Raw genomic sequence first — 15243 nt, forward strand, 5'->3', positions numbered from 1 at the left:
TTTCTCCGAGTACTTCGGTTTCCCCTGCCAATCTTCATTCCACCAATTGCTCCACAATCACCCTCACCTATCATCTGGGGCCGGTACAATAGGCCAGAAGTGGCCGCAGTACAAGGGATTTAGTCCCACCCCACTAGCAATAAAAACATAATACTATTATGTTGTTTACGCAGGGGGGCACGTGATAGCGCAGTTGGTTGAGACACTACGCTACTAGCCGGAAGGTCGCGGGTTCGAGTCCCGATGAGGTGAATTTTTACAATGTACCTAATCCTTCCAGTCGTACTATGGCCCTGGGGTCGACACAGCCTCTAACAGACATTAGTACCAGAAATCTTCCTGGGGGGTAAAGGGTGGCAGGCGCGTAAGTCTGACAATCTTACCGCCATCTGTGCGGCAACTGTCTAAAGAAAATATGGGAGCCTCGACGTCTCTCAACCCTACGGGCCTCCAGGGCCTGTTACAGGGATAACTTTACCTTTTCTTTACCTGTTTGTAACGTGTCTTCTCATGTACTGTTCGAATCTGCAACACGAGCGAGCTTAGCTTCACGGTAGTATTTTCGGGTTGCGCGACCACTCAACACAGTATGCCCAAGATAGAAGCCACTTATCCATATAAGCTAATACGTCAATATGAAAAGGAATGAATAGGAAATTAAATATGATGAAGAAACCTCGGGGATTCGGAATAAATTTAGAGCGTTAAAACTCAGTGGTCAATATATGCAACTGTTTTAACATTTTTATTCTACATTCTGTTCACAGAGTGTATGCGTGTATTCCGTATGTTTCTCGCCCGGTCTAGAAAACCGAAATTAACAGCCGTGTGGATTGGTTGCGCTAGCCGCGTGACACTCTCTATCAGCTAAAGCTGGCACCAACTTCGCCGACAAGTGGCGGTCGCTCGGTCGGTATAGTTCGCTTGCGGACTAAAACCACGCAGTTTTTTTTTATGTTTCTCACAATAAACAGTGACTGTTTCCCTATACAGCAATAACCAGTTGGTGTTTGTAGTGGAGACCTAACGTGTTTCCTGTGATGTACGAACTGAATTTGCACGTATTACTTGAAACAAATTTAGTATTAACTGCTTAACCTCTTACCACGTGCTGAGTTAACGCTTGCAATCAATTCCTCTTGATATGTCCAGTGGTATTTTACGACAATATTCTTCCTGTCTATACTGAGGAAACTTCGCCCGGGGTTAAATATGTCGCAGTCTAAGCCTGATCACCGGGCTCCATCTAATACTAAACTGCAGAATTCGTGGAACTTTACCTCCATTTTTCCTATATGGATTTATTTCATGGTACTTGACGCAATGGTGTACTTCGACTTTATTTATTTCTTACTTAGATTGTCAGGAGCAAGCTATCTTTTGCAGGGTGCCATGTCGCAGAGAAGTGGTGGTCAGCCAACCGGGAACAAGCAACAGACCCACTTCCTGTGTCGATAAACATCTTCTCTGCTTGTGTTTTAAACCTTCTCCCTTACGTATTATAGCCTATTATATACCGTTCTATAGTTTTCTCAAATGGCCAATAAAATTTTCCTGTAATCACCGCCCTGTGTATGATACAACAGGTTTTATTTACTCTCTTGAAGTCTACTTTTCTGGTTAGCTATTGATACACCCTACGACTCTTGTATGTTATTTGTTATCTTAGGGATATTATCATTTGTAAACAATGGAACATCTCCAGTTTTTTATCTTTAGCTGTGTGTGTACTGCTTTCTCCTTAAGTACCTATTATTTCAAACGCGCCTCCATTACGAGACCGGTAAAGTAGTTTCATATTCATGTAAGAACTCTTTCTGGGTCTTAGGAATCTTCTGGAATTGCTCGTGTCCTCTGACGTTGCGTGGTATGACAGTTTGTGATCAAACATGGGCTTACAGAATTTGAGGTTCTCACAGCGGTAGATATGGGCAGTTTTATGTTCTGCGATATAACGCCGTGTAGTTAGTTAAAAGCAACTGACGTTTCGGAGGAACATATATGATAGAGACGTATCAGATTTGACTATATTTGGCCGTGGACATTAAGATTGTAGTTTCGGAGATGTGCCGCCATATAGTGTGGTTAATAAGTAACGATGTTTCGGAAGAACCTGCAGCGTTCCTCTTCAGAATACGATTAAACTTATATAATTGGGATGACCACAGAAAACACCTCTCCTGTATTGTTGACCGCGTGTGTTTTGCGGATGTTGCCTAGTAATACGTCTATGCGTCACAATATTTTTTTTTCAATGGCTCTTAAAGCCCATTCACGGCCCAGGCCTCTTATTCAGTTCTATAATCAGTTTTCACAGACTGTAGGACGCCTTGGACTACTGATCAGTCCTTCGCAAGGCCGCTCCCTAAACACAGGACAACACACACACACACGCACAGAATAAATGAATACACACACCAAACGTCCATGCCCTGAGTGGGATTCGAACCTACGATCCCAGCTTCCGAGCGAGTGAAGACAGTTCATGCCTTAGATGCGTCACAATATAGTAACCGGAAACTGATAAATTTCATCCTTACACAATATTTTATATATATATCGAAGGATATGGGCATTTGCCTAAATATGAATTAGATAAAAAAATCGCCAGGGTGTGGGCAGACTTACGGACACGTAGCCACGTAGCGAATGCAGTGCAGGAACTGTGTGGAGCGGGACCCGTGGTTTCAGTTGGCGGGAAGGAAAACACATCGAGCCGGTCATAGCAGGGCAGCAAGCCACGGCAGTCATCTGTCCTGAGACCTGCGCACTGAAGAGGCATCGCGCTGGAACCATAGTAAATAACAAAGGGGATTATTTAACTGACCAGAGTAGCGCTTTAGAAATGAAATCTAATATTACGTTAAAAGAAACAGTATTCCTTTACCTCTACTTTACATACGGATAATGAATAATAACCCCCGTAGAGCAGAATCCTTTTGGAGAAGTTGACAGTCGTTCAAACTCGTCAAGAAATTCCCCGAATTTTATGAAATCTGAAGACCCATTAACGTGTTTACAAGATTCTACCACTGGACCCTGCGTCTGGTCCACATCCTCACATTCTATTACTTTAAAATCCATTTTAATAATATTCTTCAATCTACCCCTCTATCTCCAAAATGGTCTCTTTCATTCAGGTTTTCCGACTAAAGTGTTATATGTGTCAATCATGCTTACTACAAGCTCATACTATACCTCATTTAATTACCCCCATAGCTGATGACTACAAATTATGCAGCTTCTCATTATGTTACTTCCTCCCTCTTAACTCCAAATATTCTCCGGAGTTTCCTGGTCTTAACATCCTCAGTACAGGTACTGGGGATTATTCACTGGGGGCAAAGACTAATTGAGGTGCGTTCATGAAGGAAACGAGGCAGAATTAAGCCGCTGCGCTCGAGTTTAAAATTCGATCCCCAGCAAGGGCAAAAAAATTTTCTCTATTCCATGAAGTCCACACGGAATCTGGGGCCCACCCAACCTCGTATCCGATGAGTCTTTCCCCGGGAGTAAAACTGACAACTCACCTCACCTCACTCTATAACAGGAACAGTTACACCTCTTCACTCGATCCGACTCCTTTCTGATCTTCTAACATCGACATCTCCTTCTTACCTTAGAGAAATGGGCCTGTACAGTAACTTTAAGTAACTAATAAAGTATTCATATGCCTATAGCTGTAGCGTAGTTGGTTGAGGCGCTATGCTACAAACCGGAAGGTCGCGGGTTCAAGTCCCGATGAGGTCAATGGATTTCTTTCAATTGACCTAGTCCTTCCAGCCGCACTATGGCCCTGGGGTTCACACAGCCTCTAACAGAAATTAGTTTTTTGTTTCCTTGGCACTACAGCCCAAGTGGGCCTAGGCCTACCTCCATGAACTCCGTTCACTTCGGTTTTTCTAGATCTTACACGTACGGTAGGACTCCTTGGGCGAGTGATCAGCTCGTCGCAAGGCCTCTACCTGTACACAAACACAGAAAAACGCACACAAATATCCATGCCCTGAGTGGGATTCGAACCCACGATCCCGGCTTCCGAGCGAGCGAAGACAGCGCATGTCTTAGACCGCTCGGCTACCGTGACCGGTAACAGAAATTAGTACCAGGAATTATAATTAAATAAATTTCCTGGGGAGTAAAGCGCGTTCGGCGCGTACGGCTGACAACCTTATCGCCATCTTTGAGTCGATTGTCTAGATAATGTGGGACCCTCAACATCTCACAACCCTATGGGCCTTCATGGCCTGGTACAGGGATAGCTTTATTTATTTATTTATTTATTTACTTTTAATTACCTAACTTCATGAAATTGAGCACTTCCCAAAATTTTATGAAACCCAAAGGTTCATTACCTTATTCCTGAGCCAGATCAATCCAGTCCATACCACCCCATAATATCTCTCTAAGATCCATTATAATATTACCAACCCACCTATGTCTTGGACTTCCTAGTAGTCTCTTTTCTTCTGAATTTCCCATCAATATCCTAAATGCATATCTCTTCCACATTCTTGCTACATTCCCTGCCCATCACCCTCCAAGACTTGGTCATTTTACTTATTCTTGGAGATGACTACAACTTATGAGGCTCCTCATTATTCAGTTTTCTCCAACCTCCTGTCACTTCATCTCTCTTCGTTCCAAATATGCTCCTCAGCACCCTGTTCTCAATCACCCTTAATCTATGTCCCTCCCTTAATATTGGAGACCAAGTTTCACACCCATACAGAACCACAGGAAAATTTATAATTTTCATATTATATACTTTTTTCTCTTTAGACAGCAGACGAGAAGACAAAAGGTTCTGGACTGAATGGTAACAAGCATTACCCGAGTTCAACCTCCTCTTAATTTCCTCCCGAATAAAATTTTTATTTGTTACTCTCATTCTTAAATATTCGAATATGTCACATTTTGAAAGGTTCTCTTAGGTTCATTCACGATTTTGTCCCGCATTGCGGTGACGTGAGAGCAACATGTACTTAGATTCCTCTGCGTTTATTTTTAGACCAAACTCCTTACTAGCGTCCATTAAAGCTCTTTGTTTTTCTTGATGATATCTATATTATCACCCAGTAGATTCACATCATCAGCCTAGACCAACATCTGACGAGTTTCATTTAATTTCACTCCCACTTTCTTTTTCTGGACCTCCTAATGGAATATTCTAAAGCAAATTTAAAAAGCATTGGAGTTAAAGCATCTCCTTGTTTTAGTCCATTTCGGATTAGAAAATTATCAGACAAATGTTTGCTTATCCACTTTACTATAAGTTTCATTTAAAGACAATTTATTCAGCGTAAGTAGTTTCATGGGTACCCCAAACTGTATGAGAATGTTGTACAATACTTTCCTCATAACTGAATGATAGGCTTTCTTGAAGTCTATGTATAACTGATGTATTGTCCCATATATTTAATTAATTAAGCAGGCTCTATACAAAGTTTTGTATTTGTACATTTTAGTTGCAATATGATAGTGAATGCGCGGAATATAAAATATGAAAGAAATATAAAATAAAATATTCGTGCCAGTACTAAATAAATAAATAAGTGTAGACTGATGTAACTTGCGTTATCCGAGGAGCTTCCGCTCTCATGGAATACAGGTCGTCAAATAACAGAATGGAAGAGAAATTATGAATTGGAAGAGAGTCTGAAGGAAGAGGCAGTGACTGAATCAAGGTAATATAATATCACGTGCGTTGAGAGACTCAGTGAAGCCACGAAACACGTCGGAATATCCCGTGTCCCAATCTATCTCCAAATCAAGCACTTTCCGAATACAATTTTAAGGAGTTAATCATACTCAAGTCTAAACAATATTGTCATTTTATGCGTATTGTCACGCGTTGGGTCACGTGTTCTGAATTGGATGATTGGATTTATTGCACCTTATAGATTCACAGTTCGGATCTAGAGGCAATACAGCGCTATCACTGATTTACACGCTATACAGTTCACCGTTACACACGCACTAGTGTTTTCAGTCTTCACTAGTCGTATCCTGGCAACGGATTTATCACAATTTCACTGTAGCTTTAAATGACATATGAAGTATTGTTGGCACAGTCTAATTCCTGTTCTGCCGCTGCCAATTCTGAAGACTCGGCTCTTCTCTACTGTTCTGTATTCCTCTTGTTGCCTTATGTCCTTTTATAACACCTCAGCACGGACCACACAGAAAATAATGCCTGTATTATTGACGAAGAATGTTTACTGCGCCGTTGCCTAATAATAGGCGTTATTATCACACATGTACGATTCGTGGGAATGTGTTTACAGACCTGTTGCCTAGCAATGGGTATACAGGTCACAATTTATAAATAAAAACGTAGTAGCTTCCTACTACTATGGCTACAGCAATTAACAAACATATGACCATAAATTTTAATCTTCTAGCATGAAAAATCGTTCCTTTACATTTTCTTCTCTTTTCGGTGGAACTTGATGGGCGTTGCGCCTCACCAACCATACCATATATGTAAATACGAGGCCCACAAGATTAACCATTGTCACATGGAAGAAGACAGAGTTGATGGTGAGGGTGTGCGTGTGTGTGTGTGTGTGTTACCGACTGTGACACATCCAATTGAGGTGTTGAAGGAAGATTCAACTGGAGATGAGTAATGATGTGGCGGTCTAGGGTCATACTTTTGTGGCGACTTCGTCGGGTCAGGCTTATTCCCAGCGTCTTACCGACTACACTTCAAGCAATATAGTGTTCTGTTTCTCTTCTTTGTGTCTCCAAAGTTCTGTAAGGACGCAAACGTAATGATTATGGTGCTTATGACTGTCTGCATGCCAGTCTTAGTGCTGATAAGGGAAGCATACAAACACTGTACATACTTTACAGTATCTGTTATATTTGGACCGAAGAGAGATGAAGTGACAGGAGGTTGGAGAAAACTGCATAATGAGGACCTTCACAACTTGTACTCTTCTCCAAGTATAATTAGAATGATATGGTCAAGGACGATGATGTGGGCAGGGTATGTAGCACGAATAGGGGAGAAGAAAAATGCATATAGGATATTGGTGGGAAAGCTAGAAGGAAAGAGATCACTAAGAAGACCAAGACGTAGGTGGGTGAACAATATTAAAATGGATCTTAGAGAGATAGGATGGGAGGGTATGGATTGGATTGATATGGCTCAGAATAGGGACCAGTGGAGGGCTCTTGTGAACATGGTAATGAACCTTCGGGTTCCATAAAATGAAAGGAAATTCTTGAGTAGCTGCAGAATTGGCTTCTCCTCCAGAAGGGCTGAGCTCCATAAGTAAGTAAGTACGTATATGGAGACCAGATAAATTACGTAATTAGGAGCTTCATAGTTTTTACTACTCACCAAATATTATTAGGAGCCGGGATAGCTCAGTCGGTATAGCAACTGGCTGAGGGATGGACGACGGAGGGGTCGGAGTTCAAGTACCGGTAAGGGCAAGAATTTTCTATTCTCCACGTCGTCCAGACCGTCTCTGGGTTCCACCCAACCTCTTATCCAATTCGTACCGTGGGCTCTTTCCCTGGGGATAAATCGGCCGGGGCGTGAAGCTGACCACTCACCTCCGACTAGTGCCGAAATCAAGAAAATATGGATCTATACATCCACTCCCCTACGCCTTCATAGCGTACTGCTTGATTAGTTAAGCACAGGTACAATTTTACCTTTTACCTTTATCAAGCATTATTATGATTATCGAATCAAGGATGATGATATGGTCGGGTGAACGTGTAGCACGCATGGACTCACATGTGGATTATTTTAAGGCGCTTTCAGTGTCTAAAACAACATTGCGTCTGATGGTAGGATTCATGATCGAATTGGAAAGGATTACGAAGGAAGAAGTCATGATCTAACCAAGATACCGCCCCGAATTTGACTGGAGGCACTCAGGAAAACAATGAAAACCCTTAGCCAGGATAGCCAGTGCCTCGGCAGAGATTCGAAACGAGATCCTCTAGAATACGAGTCTACGGTGTTACCAATTGGGAGATATAAACATAAATAGGATAATATTAAAATGGATCTCTAGGAAATAAAATATATGTCCTAGATTCATGTGACTCAGTATGAGGACTGGACACACCCTTGAAAATTTGGGTCTTGTACGGGACGGGGAAATTCCTAACAAGTTGAGTGATGATTAATTTCTCAAGTAACTCCCTTCTCCGTGGATATGTTTCGTTAATCTTCACAGTAATATGTTTTAAATGTTCGTAAGAATGATAAAAGCACACAAAATATACGTCCATGCTTTGAGCGCTATTCGAAACCATGACCCCCAGTGTTCGAGCGAGCGAAGATAGTTCATGCCTTAGACTGAGCGGTCACTGTGATCGGCAATTCATTATTCACTATTATCCAATCATTTGAAGCCTCGTTAAACAAACTACAAATAAATGAACCATGAAATTAGAGTTCATTCATTTCATTCGTTAATGGCACTACAGCCCTTTGTTTGGCCCTGACCACTTTTTCAGTTTCGTAATTCTTTTTTTACACAGACAGTAGGACGCCTTGGACTAGTGATCAGTCCGTCGCAAGGCCGTTACCTACACACAGGACGACACAAACACAGAAAGACGCACATACAGACATGCTTGCCTTAAGTGGGATTCGAACCCATGATCCCAGATTTCGAGCGAGAAAAAAGAGAGTAGTATCAGTAAATTTGATATCAAATTCCAGTAACTTAAACCCTTATATATGCAGTTACAGATTTCAAACGCGTCCTGAAAGTCATGCACGCGTGGGACCGACAATGTTTCCAAGTTCCTGCAGCTCTGATCTGACTTCTTTGCTTACATTCACGTGGTTCGGGTGCTGGGAGCAAGTTGGCAACAGTCGGTAACCTAACGAAACAAAACAAACACAGATTGCGAACGGAAGTTTGTTATTATACAGCCGGAATATTACATTTCTGACTAAAATGTCCGTTCACTAAGCAGAACAATGACCGCCTCGAAAAGTGACCTTATCGTATTCCGTGAAACACATGGCCTAATTACTCATTAATTGTTTAGAGTGATTCGTAAGATGTTAAGCAAGAACTTCTCGGGAGAACTTCTGAAGTCTGATTTCCCTTAGGTACTTCAGTAAAATGGAAGGCTAACAAAATTAACTATAAATTCATTACTATACAATTTTGTTACACATTTCTTTGTAAACATATTCTAATATGACGCCCAAAAGCCAGGATAGTGAAGTCAGAATAAACATTCATTGCTAGGCAACGACATGGTAAACACATTCCCGCGGCAACGAATTCACAACAACAATCGAGTAACTTCCATTGCTATGCAACGATCTTGTAAATACGCCTTCCCGACAACAGAGACGCTGTGTTCTTCTGCGTGGTCCGTGCAAAGAAGTTATAAAGATGTGTTCAGTTGTTTAACGATGCATCGATGCAATTTCTTGGTTTCTAACTTTAAAAGAAGAACTAGTTTATGATATTCAACAGAATGCTGAGGAGAATTTCGCATATACGTAACAGGAAGTAAGAGGAAGCCAGAGAAAACTAAACGAGGAGCTACGTAACTGATACCTTCACGAAATATCATCAATATTATGAAATAAAGGAGAAGTAAATGGGTAGGTCATGTAACACGCATTGGTCTTGTGTAAAAACGACGGTACTAAAATAAATCTTAAACAAATATGGTAAGCTGTTGCGGACTGGATTCATCTGGCTCAGGATAAAATGCAGCGACAGGATCCTGTAAATATGGTAACGACTATCTGAGCGACTATCATCTTTTAAAAAGAGAGTTGCACTTCATGAATTTCTATATTTATTACGATGATTTATTATTATGATTTTCCTACATTTCATTGGAAAATGAGAAATAAAAATTTTAAAACGGTTACGTTTGTGCGTTGCGTGACTAATATCAATGGGTTTTAAATTAGATGACTGGGTTTACAGGCACTGCTTTACAATTACAGTTGATTATAACAGCTCACACGTTGAACTCCTTCTGAACAACGTCTGTCTGGCTAATCTCAGACTGATCTCTCGAATTCATGAATCCACTGCTTTTTATATCAGCCACAGAACCTCACAGTGATCTCCGTGTCCTTGGGACCCATTCTGCTATTCGATATGTGTTGCCGCGGAAACCGCGTATTCATTCCGAAGCAAGGGCTCGGTTTCCTACGTGTTTACAACTTTCAATGTCCGTATGCATGGAAACCACGTTTCGAAATTAGTTGGTTTCCAGGCATCAATCTCTCCGTGTCAAGTGTTTGCCCAATCGTTTTTTTAGAAACGGCCCACATGTCATAGTAACTTAATTGGCCAATAGTCAGTTCTACCGCGGGGCCACTGTTTGTCACCTTAATCCATCAGCTAAAGAAATGTGATTCAAAATCAGTTTCAGTTGCTTACAGACCGAAGAATATTTTAAACATCCTAACGTCTGAAGTAACAAAAATAAGTGACAGAGTCTTGATAGAGAAAGCGTGGTTAAGTAACCTGTAGAACTATGAGAATGTTCCAACGGGAATCAGAAAAATACGGAAGGTAGCTGGTCTATATAGTGCACAGCATAACCGTGTAAGGTACGGAATGCAGGCGAAACAGAGGACCCAGCAATTTGTGGCGACAGCCACACCTCGAAGACATGGAACCTGTTAGCCGTCTCGATCATATCGATAGAATGTTGTAGACGCAATCTCGAAAGTCGCAGGCGGTGCGATATATGTTACTTACTTCAGATCAGTCCGACAAACACGGAAAGTCCATGTGAGATTTCAGTATCCGATATGAAACTGAATTATTTCAGCGACAGAAAATATCACATAGGAGCAGGCATCTCAAATGGACAGACCGTGGTAACTGATTTTATGAAGCAATTAAGACAATTTTGAACAATTTTATGCATACGTTATGTCGAATTGATATTCAGTCGTTTTTCTTACATTTATATCGAACATAGTACGTGTATGTAAATGCTGTCAATACAACTCCTTCATAACTTGTACTCTTCGCCAGGTGTAATTAGAATGATGAAGTCAAGGAGGATGGGATGTGCAGGGCATGTAGCACGCATGTTCATAAGAAGGGTGTATATAGGATTTTGGTGGGAAAGCCAGAAGAAAAGAACCCACTAGAAGACCTAGACGTTAGCGGAACGATAATATTAGAGTTTATATTAGATAGGATAGGGTGAGATTGACTGGATTGATCTGGCTCAGGATATGGACCAGTGGAAGGCTCTTGAGAACACTGTATTAAACCTTTGGGTTCCATAAAATGTTAGGAAATTCTTGAAGGGCTGAGCGACTAATGGCTTCTCAGGAAGGACTCAGCTCCATGGTGTTGGTTTAGTTAGTTAGCACGACTCTATTTAAAAGAGAATTTCTGATGTATTCTCCAGAAAATTTAAGCATAACCCGTTGCCTGTCATGGATACTAAATTTCGCAGTTTGGCCCCAGAACCTCTCCACGTAACTAACACAAAACTATATTACAAGCAGAATCAAGTAAATCTGTAGTGACTTCGGCTTACGGGACGGAAGAGTGAGTTTCGAGTCCCGATAGTAACAGTTTTCACTAGTTCTTACACCCTATCACCCATAAAAACTGTATCACAGTTCATTCTCCATCTTTGTTGCGTAAGAAACAACCGTCTTAGAAACCTGAAGCATGAATTTCTTCTAAACCGTGTATTAAAACTCAGTTCCTTCCTCGCAGGAAAAACAACACTGCATTACAAAGACCAACGGGTCAATGCTGTTTATTGTGAGAACCATACGGAACACATAAATACACAGTGGGCAGAATGCAGAGTTCAGTTCGTACCTCACAGGAAACCCATTACGTCTCTGCTACAAAGCCCAACCGGTTAATACTGCTCAGATAAACAACCGCTATTTATTAGGAAAACCATACGAAACACATAAATACACGGTGGGCAGAATGCAGAGTTCAGTTCGTACCTCACAGGAAACCCATTACGTCTCTGCTACAAAGCCCAACCGGTTAATACTGCTCAGATAAACAACCGCTATTTATTAGGAAAACCATACGAAACACATAAATACACTCTATAAGCAAACAGAGAGGATTATTATTATTATTGTTATTATTATTATTATTATTATTATTATTATGGGACAGTCGACAGCTGTAGTCGAAGAAGGGGCCCAATTTAAAAACACACAAGTTGTCTTGGGACGACCAAAAATATGGTCGTGGGTCCCGACGGGGCCAGAAACCAAGAATGACTGTGCTGGCGAAGACCAGTAGCAAATTTTTGCTCTGCAGAGGGTTTTTTATGTTGAAGCAGGTGGTTCATAAAATAATCATTAGGTTTCACTGGGTTAAACGGGTAAAAATATCATTGTTCCAAAGGAAGAGAAAACTGCGCAAATGTGAGACGGTTTTTAACGTGTATGTTCGCCATATTCTTAGTGCTGACATCTCTTCTACGGTACACTGAAACTGACTTTACATTTCGTAACTCACTTGGCCTGCTAATTGCGTTCCTTAAACCTGAAATTGAAAGGAAGATGGCTTCTTCTGATGATGACGAAAAGTGCCCCAAAGCTTCAAGTAAGACATGTCTATATCCATAGAGAAATAGCCTCTGGCCTAACCTGTTGGTTGCTACTTTAACTTTATGGCTTTAATTATGTTCAAGTTTGTTTTAGGAGGAATTAATGATGTGTATTATCAACGGCATCCATTTTCATGTTTCGAGAACCAGTCTATCTTTTGCTTGCCACCGGACAGAGTTAAGGCGATATTCGTGGTGGGTCTAGCAGCCACGGACGCTACTAACTGGCCACACACATGTCACGCAATGTTCCCATCACCGATTACAGGCAGCAACATTCACTCAATTTCGTATATTTCCACACAAGTATAAATCATTTTCCAAACTGTGGTTTCTAACATTTAGGTGAAGCATTAAGTTTATATTTCCTGATGCTGAAAGCAGGCCTTTTTTCTTTCTTACTGTAAAAGAGGACATACCTCTGTATTGCACAACACTTCTTTTAACGGGATCTACAGGGACCCAAAAGTTTGTTGTTTTCATTTTAGATAGATCCTTTGCTTTTTCTTCTTCTTCTTCTTCTTCTTCTTCTATGTTTCGTATTAAGCGCTCTGATCTGTTTCCTGTTACAATTAATCTGGAAATACGGATCTTATAGACAGTCAGTAGGACTCCTTGGAGGGGTTATTAGCCCTGTCGCAAGGCTGCTACCCACACAGGGCAACATAGACACAGAAGAAATCAGGACAAATATCCATGTCTCCAGTGGTAATCCAGTGCACCATCTGTGTTTGAGCGGACTAAGATATTTCATGCCTCAGGCCACGAGGCCACTGTGATCACCGTGCCCGTCAGATAGTTTTCTATATAGCATATATATCATTACTCCTAAAATAAGGACATATTACGCAGTACATACTGAAGTGTTTATTATCCAAATCATACCTCAGCGACAAGTCCCACGTGTCCAGTTTTGTTTAATTCGATTTTCTTTTTTACTTTTCCCAACAGCATGTTCGGAATATACTTTGTCTATTCTGGGGCTTGGGCGCAGGTCTTCTTTATTATAACAGGAATAAACAATCCGAAGTAAATTCCGGCTTGAAAGTACAAAGCAAACTTGCAAGAACAGAAAACAACATATACTCAAGCATGCTATTTTAAATTAAATTATATGACAGATTAAAAAAAAATCCTGACCATGTGATGCAAGTTTATATTGAATTTCGGGCGTTTATGAACACGGTAATCAAGGATTATAAGTAGTAGTTCGTAAAGAAACATTAAGAATTCTTTACTATCTTGAAAATATCATTTTTTATTGTTGATTTTATTACATTATGAATGACTTGATTTGATTTATTGAGTGTGTGTAAGATTAAAAAGTTCGAGCAATCCTAATTAACAATTTATTATGGTAATGAACTTTCCGGGTTCATAAATACTAGTTGGGCAAATGTCAGCTTCTCACGAAGGATCTTCCTCCATTATATTCATTTGTTTATACTCTGTATTTTTGGGCAAGATACATACCCCCACGAAACGAAACAGATTTCGGCGTAACCCAGGTTACCCTGATCTGTCTGCATACTGTTTACAAGACAACGCAATGTGAGTAACCCCCACCCCCTTTCTCTTACAGTGTGTGTTTATAATGCTGCTTCCACGTAGCGGACGTCTGCATGAGACCTGATGTTTCGACGCAAGTAATGATCAATACTGTAATATTACGGACTGTGGCGTGTGGATATCTCTGAATATTACAGATATTTAACAACATACAAGGTAACCCTATTCTACGTTATCTCTGCAGTATGACTGGATTCTTGTTTACATCTGCAAGAAAAGAATTTCACGGCCAGTGACACGTAAAGCTATCCCTGTATGACATGAAGACTTATGGGGCGGTGGAGGTATAACTCCACCACTTTTGACCTCGGCACTGAGTTGTCAGCTTCTCGCCCTCTGGAAAAGAATCCCCGTTACCCATTGGGTAGTGAGCTAGGTGGACCCCAGGGTCCGTCTGGACGCTGTGGAGAAGAGAATAATATTTTGCTCCTGCCGGTGACTGAACCCCAGCCGCCCAGCCCGTAGTCCGTCACTATATCGACTGAGCTACAAATTACATGTGCAGAACTGAAAATAAGTGATTGAAGGAAATGTGTGGCCCACTCCAAATGGGGGTATGCAGTGGTGTCACGCCTTTCCCATAAACATACGGCTGTTGTTTCCTGCGGTTTAGGAAAGCATGATGACTTAGTATTAAAACACTCAAGTCATTCGACCTTGGGGTAATTCCCTTTCCTATATAGGGGATAAGGATCAATGAATGTTCCTTTTTTTTTTTTGCAGTAAATCATGACCATCATTCTCAAACGACATCTGAAAAGACAAATATTTTTTATAACAGTGGACTGCCTATGTGCGTGATTTATTTCGGCAAGTAATTATTCTGTTCTCTTGCCGTATACAAGTAACATTTGTCATATATCAACATTTTTACATATCTGCCTTCCCAGTTGTAGCATCGAAGTTCAATGGCCGTTAATTAATGTAGAGGAAAATAATTAATTTCTCAGCAGTTGCAGCTGATGTAGTGGCAGATAATAGAGGGGAGATGAAACATTTAGCATCTCGAAAACACCATCAGGGCGTATAGACATGGGGTGCGAATTACAAAATCATACTCGATAAATATATGCAGTGTTTACTATTCTAAATAAGTCACACCTA

At 40.9% G+C, this 15243-nt stretch overlaps 1 protein-coding gene and 1 long non-coding RNA gene across 2 annotated transcripts in view; one reads left to right on the forward strand and one right to left on the reverse strand.

The window, feature by feature from the left end:
- Positions 1 to 15243, reverse strand: part of LOC117282408 — a 143240-nt gene that overhangs the window by 82268 nt on the left and 45729 nt on the right. Inside the window, exon 3 of the long non-coding RNA XR_004513141.1 lies at positions 2629 to 2786. This is a non-coding gene — a long non-coding RNA (uncharacterized LOC117282408). The remainder of the gene's footprint in view (positions 1 to 2628; positions 2787 to 15243) is intronic.
- LOC111865519 (toll-like receptor Tollo) overlaps positions 1 to 15243 on the forward strand; it is a 95826-nt gene that overhangs the window by 36585 nt on the left and 43998 nt on the right. The gene's annotated exons all lie outside the window — the stretch shown is intronic.

Source organism: Cryptotermes secundus, unplaced genomic scaffold (genome assembly GCF_002891405.2).
Source record: "Cryptotermes secundus unplaced genomic scaffold, Csec_1.0 scaffold560, whole genome shotgun sequence".
NCBI classification, from domain to species: Eukaryota; Metazoa; Arthropoda; class Insecta; order Blattodea; family Kalotermitidae; genus Cryptotermes; species Cryptotermes secundus.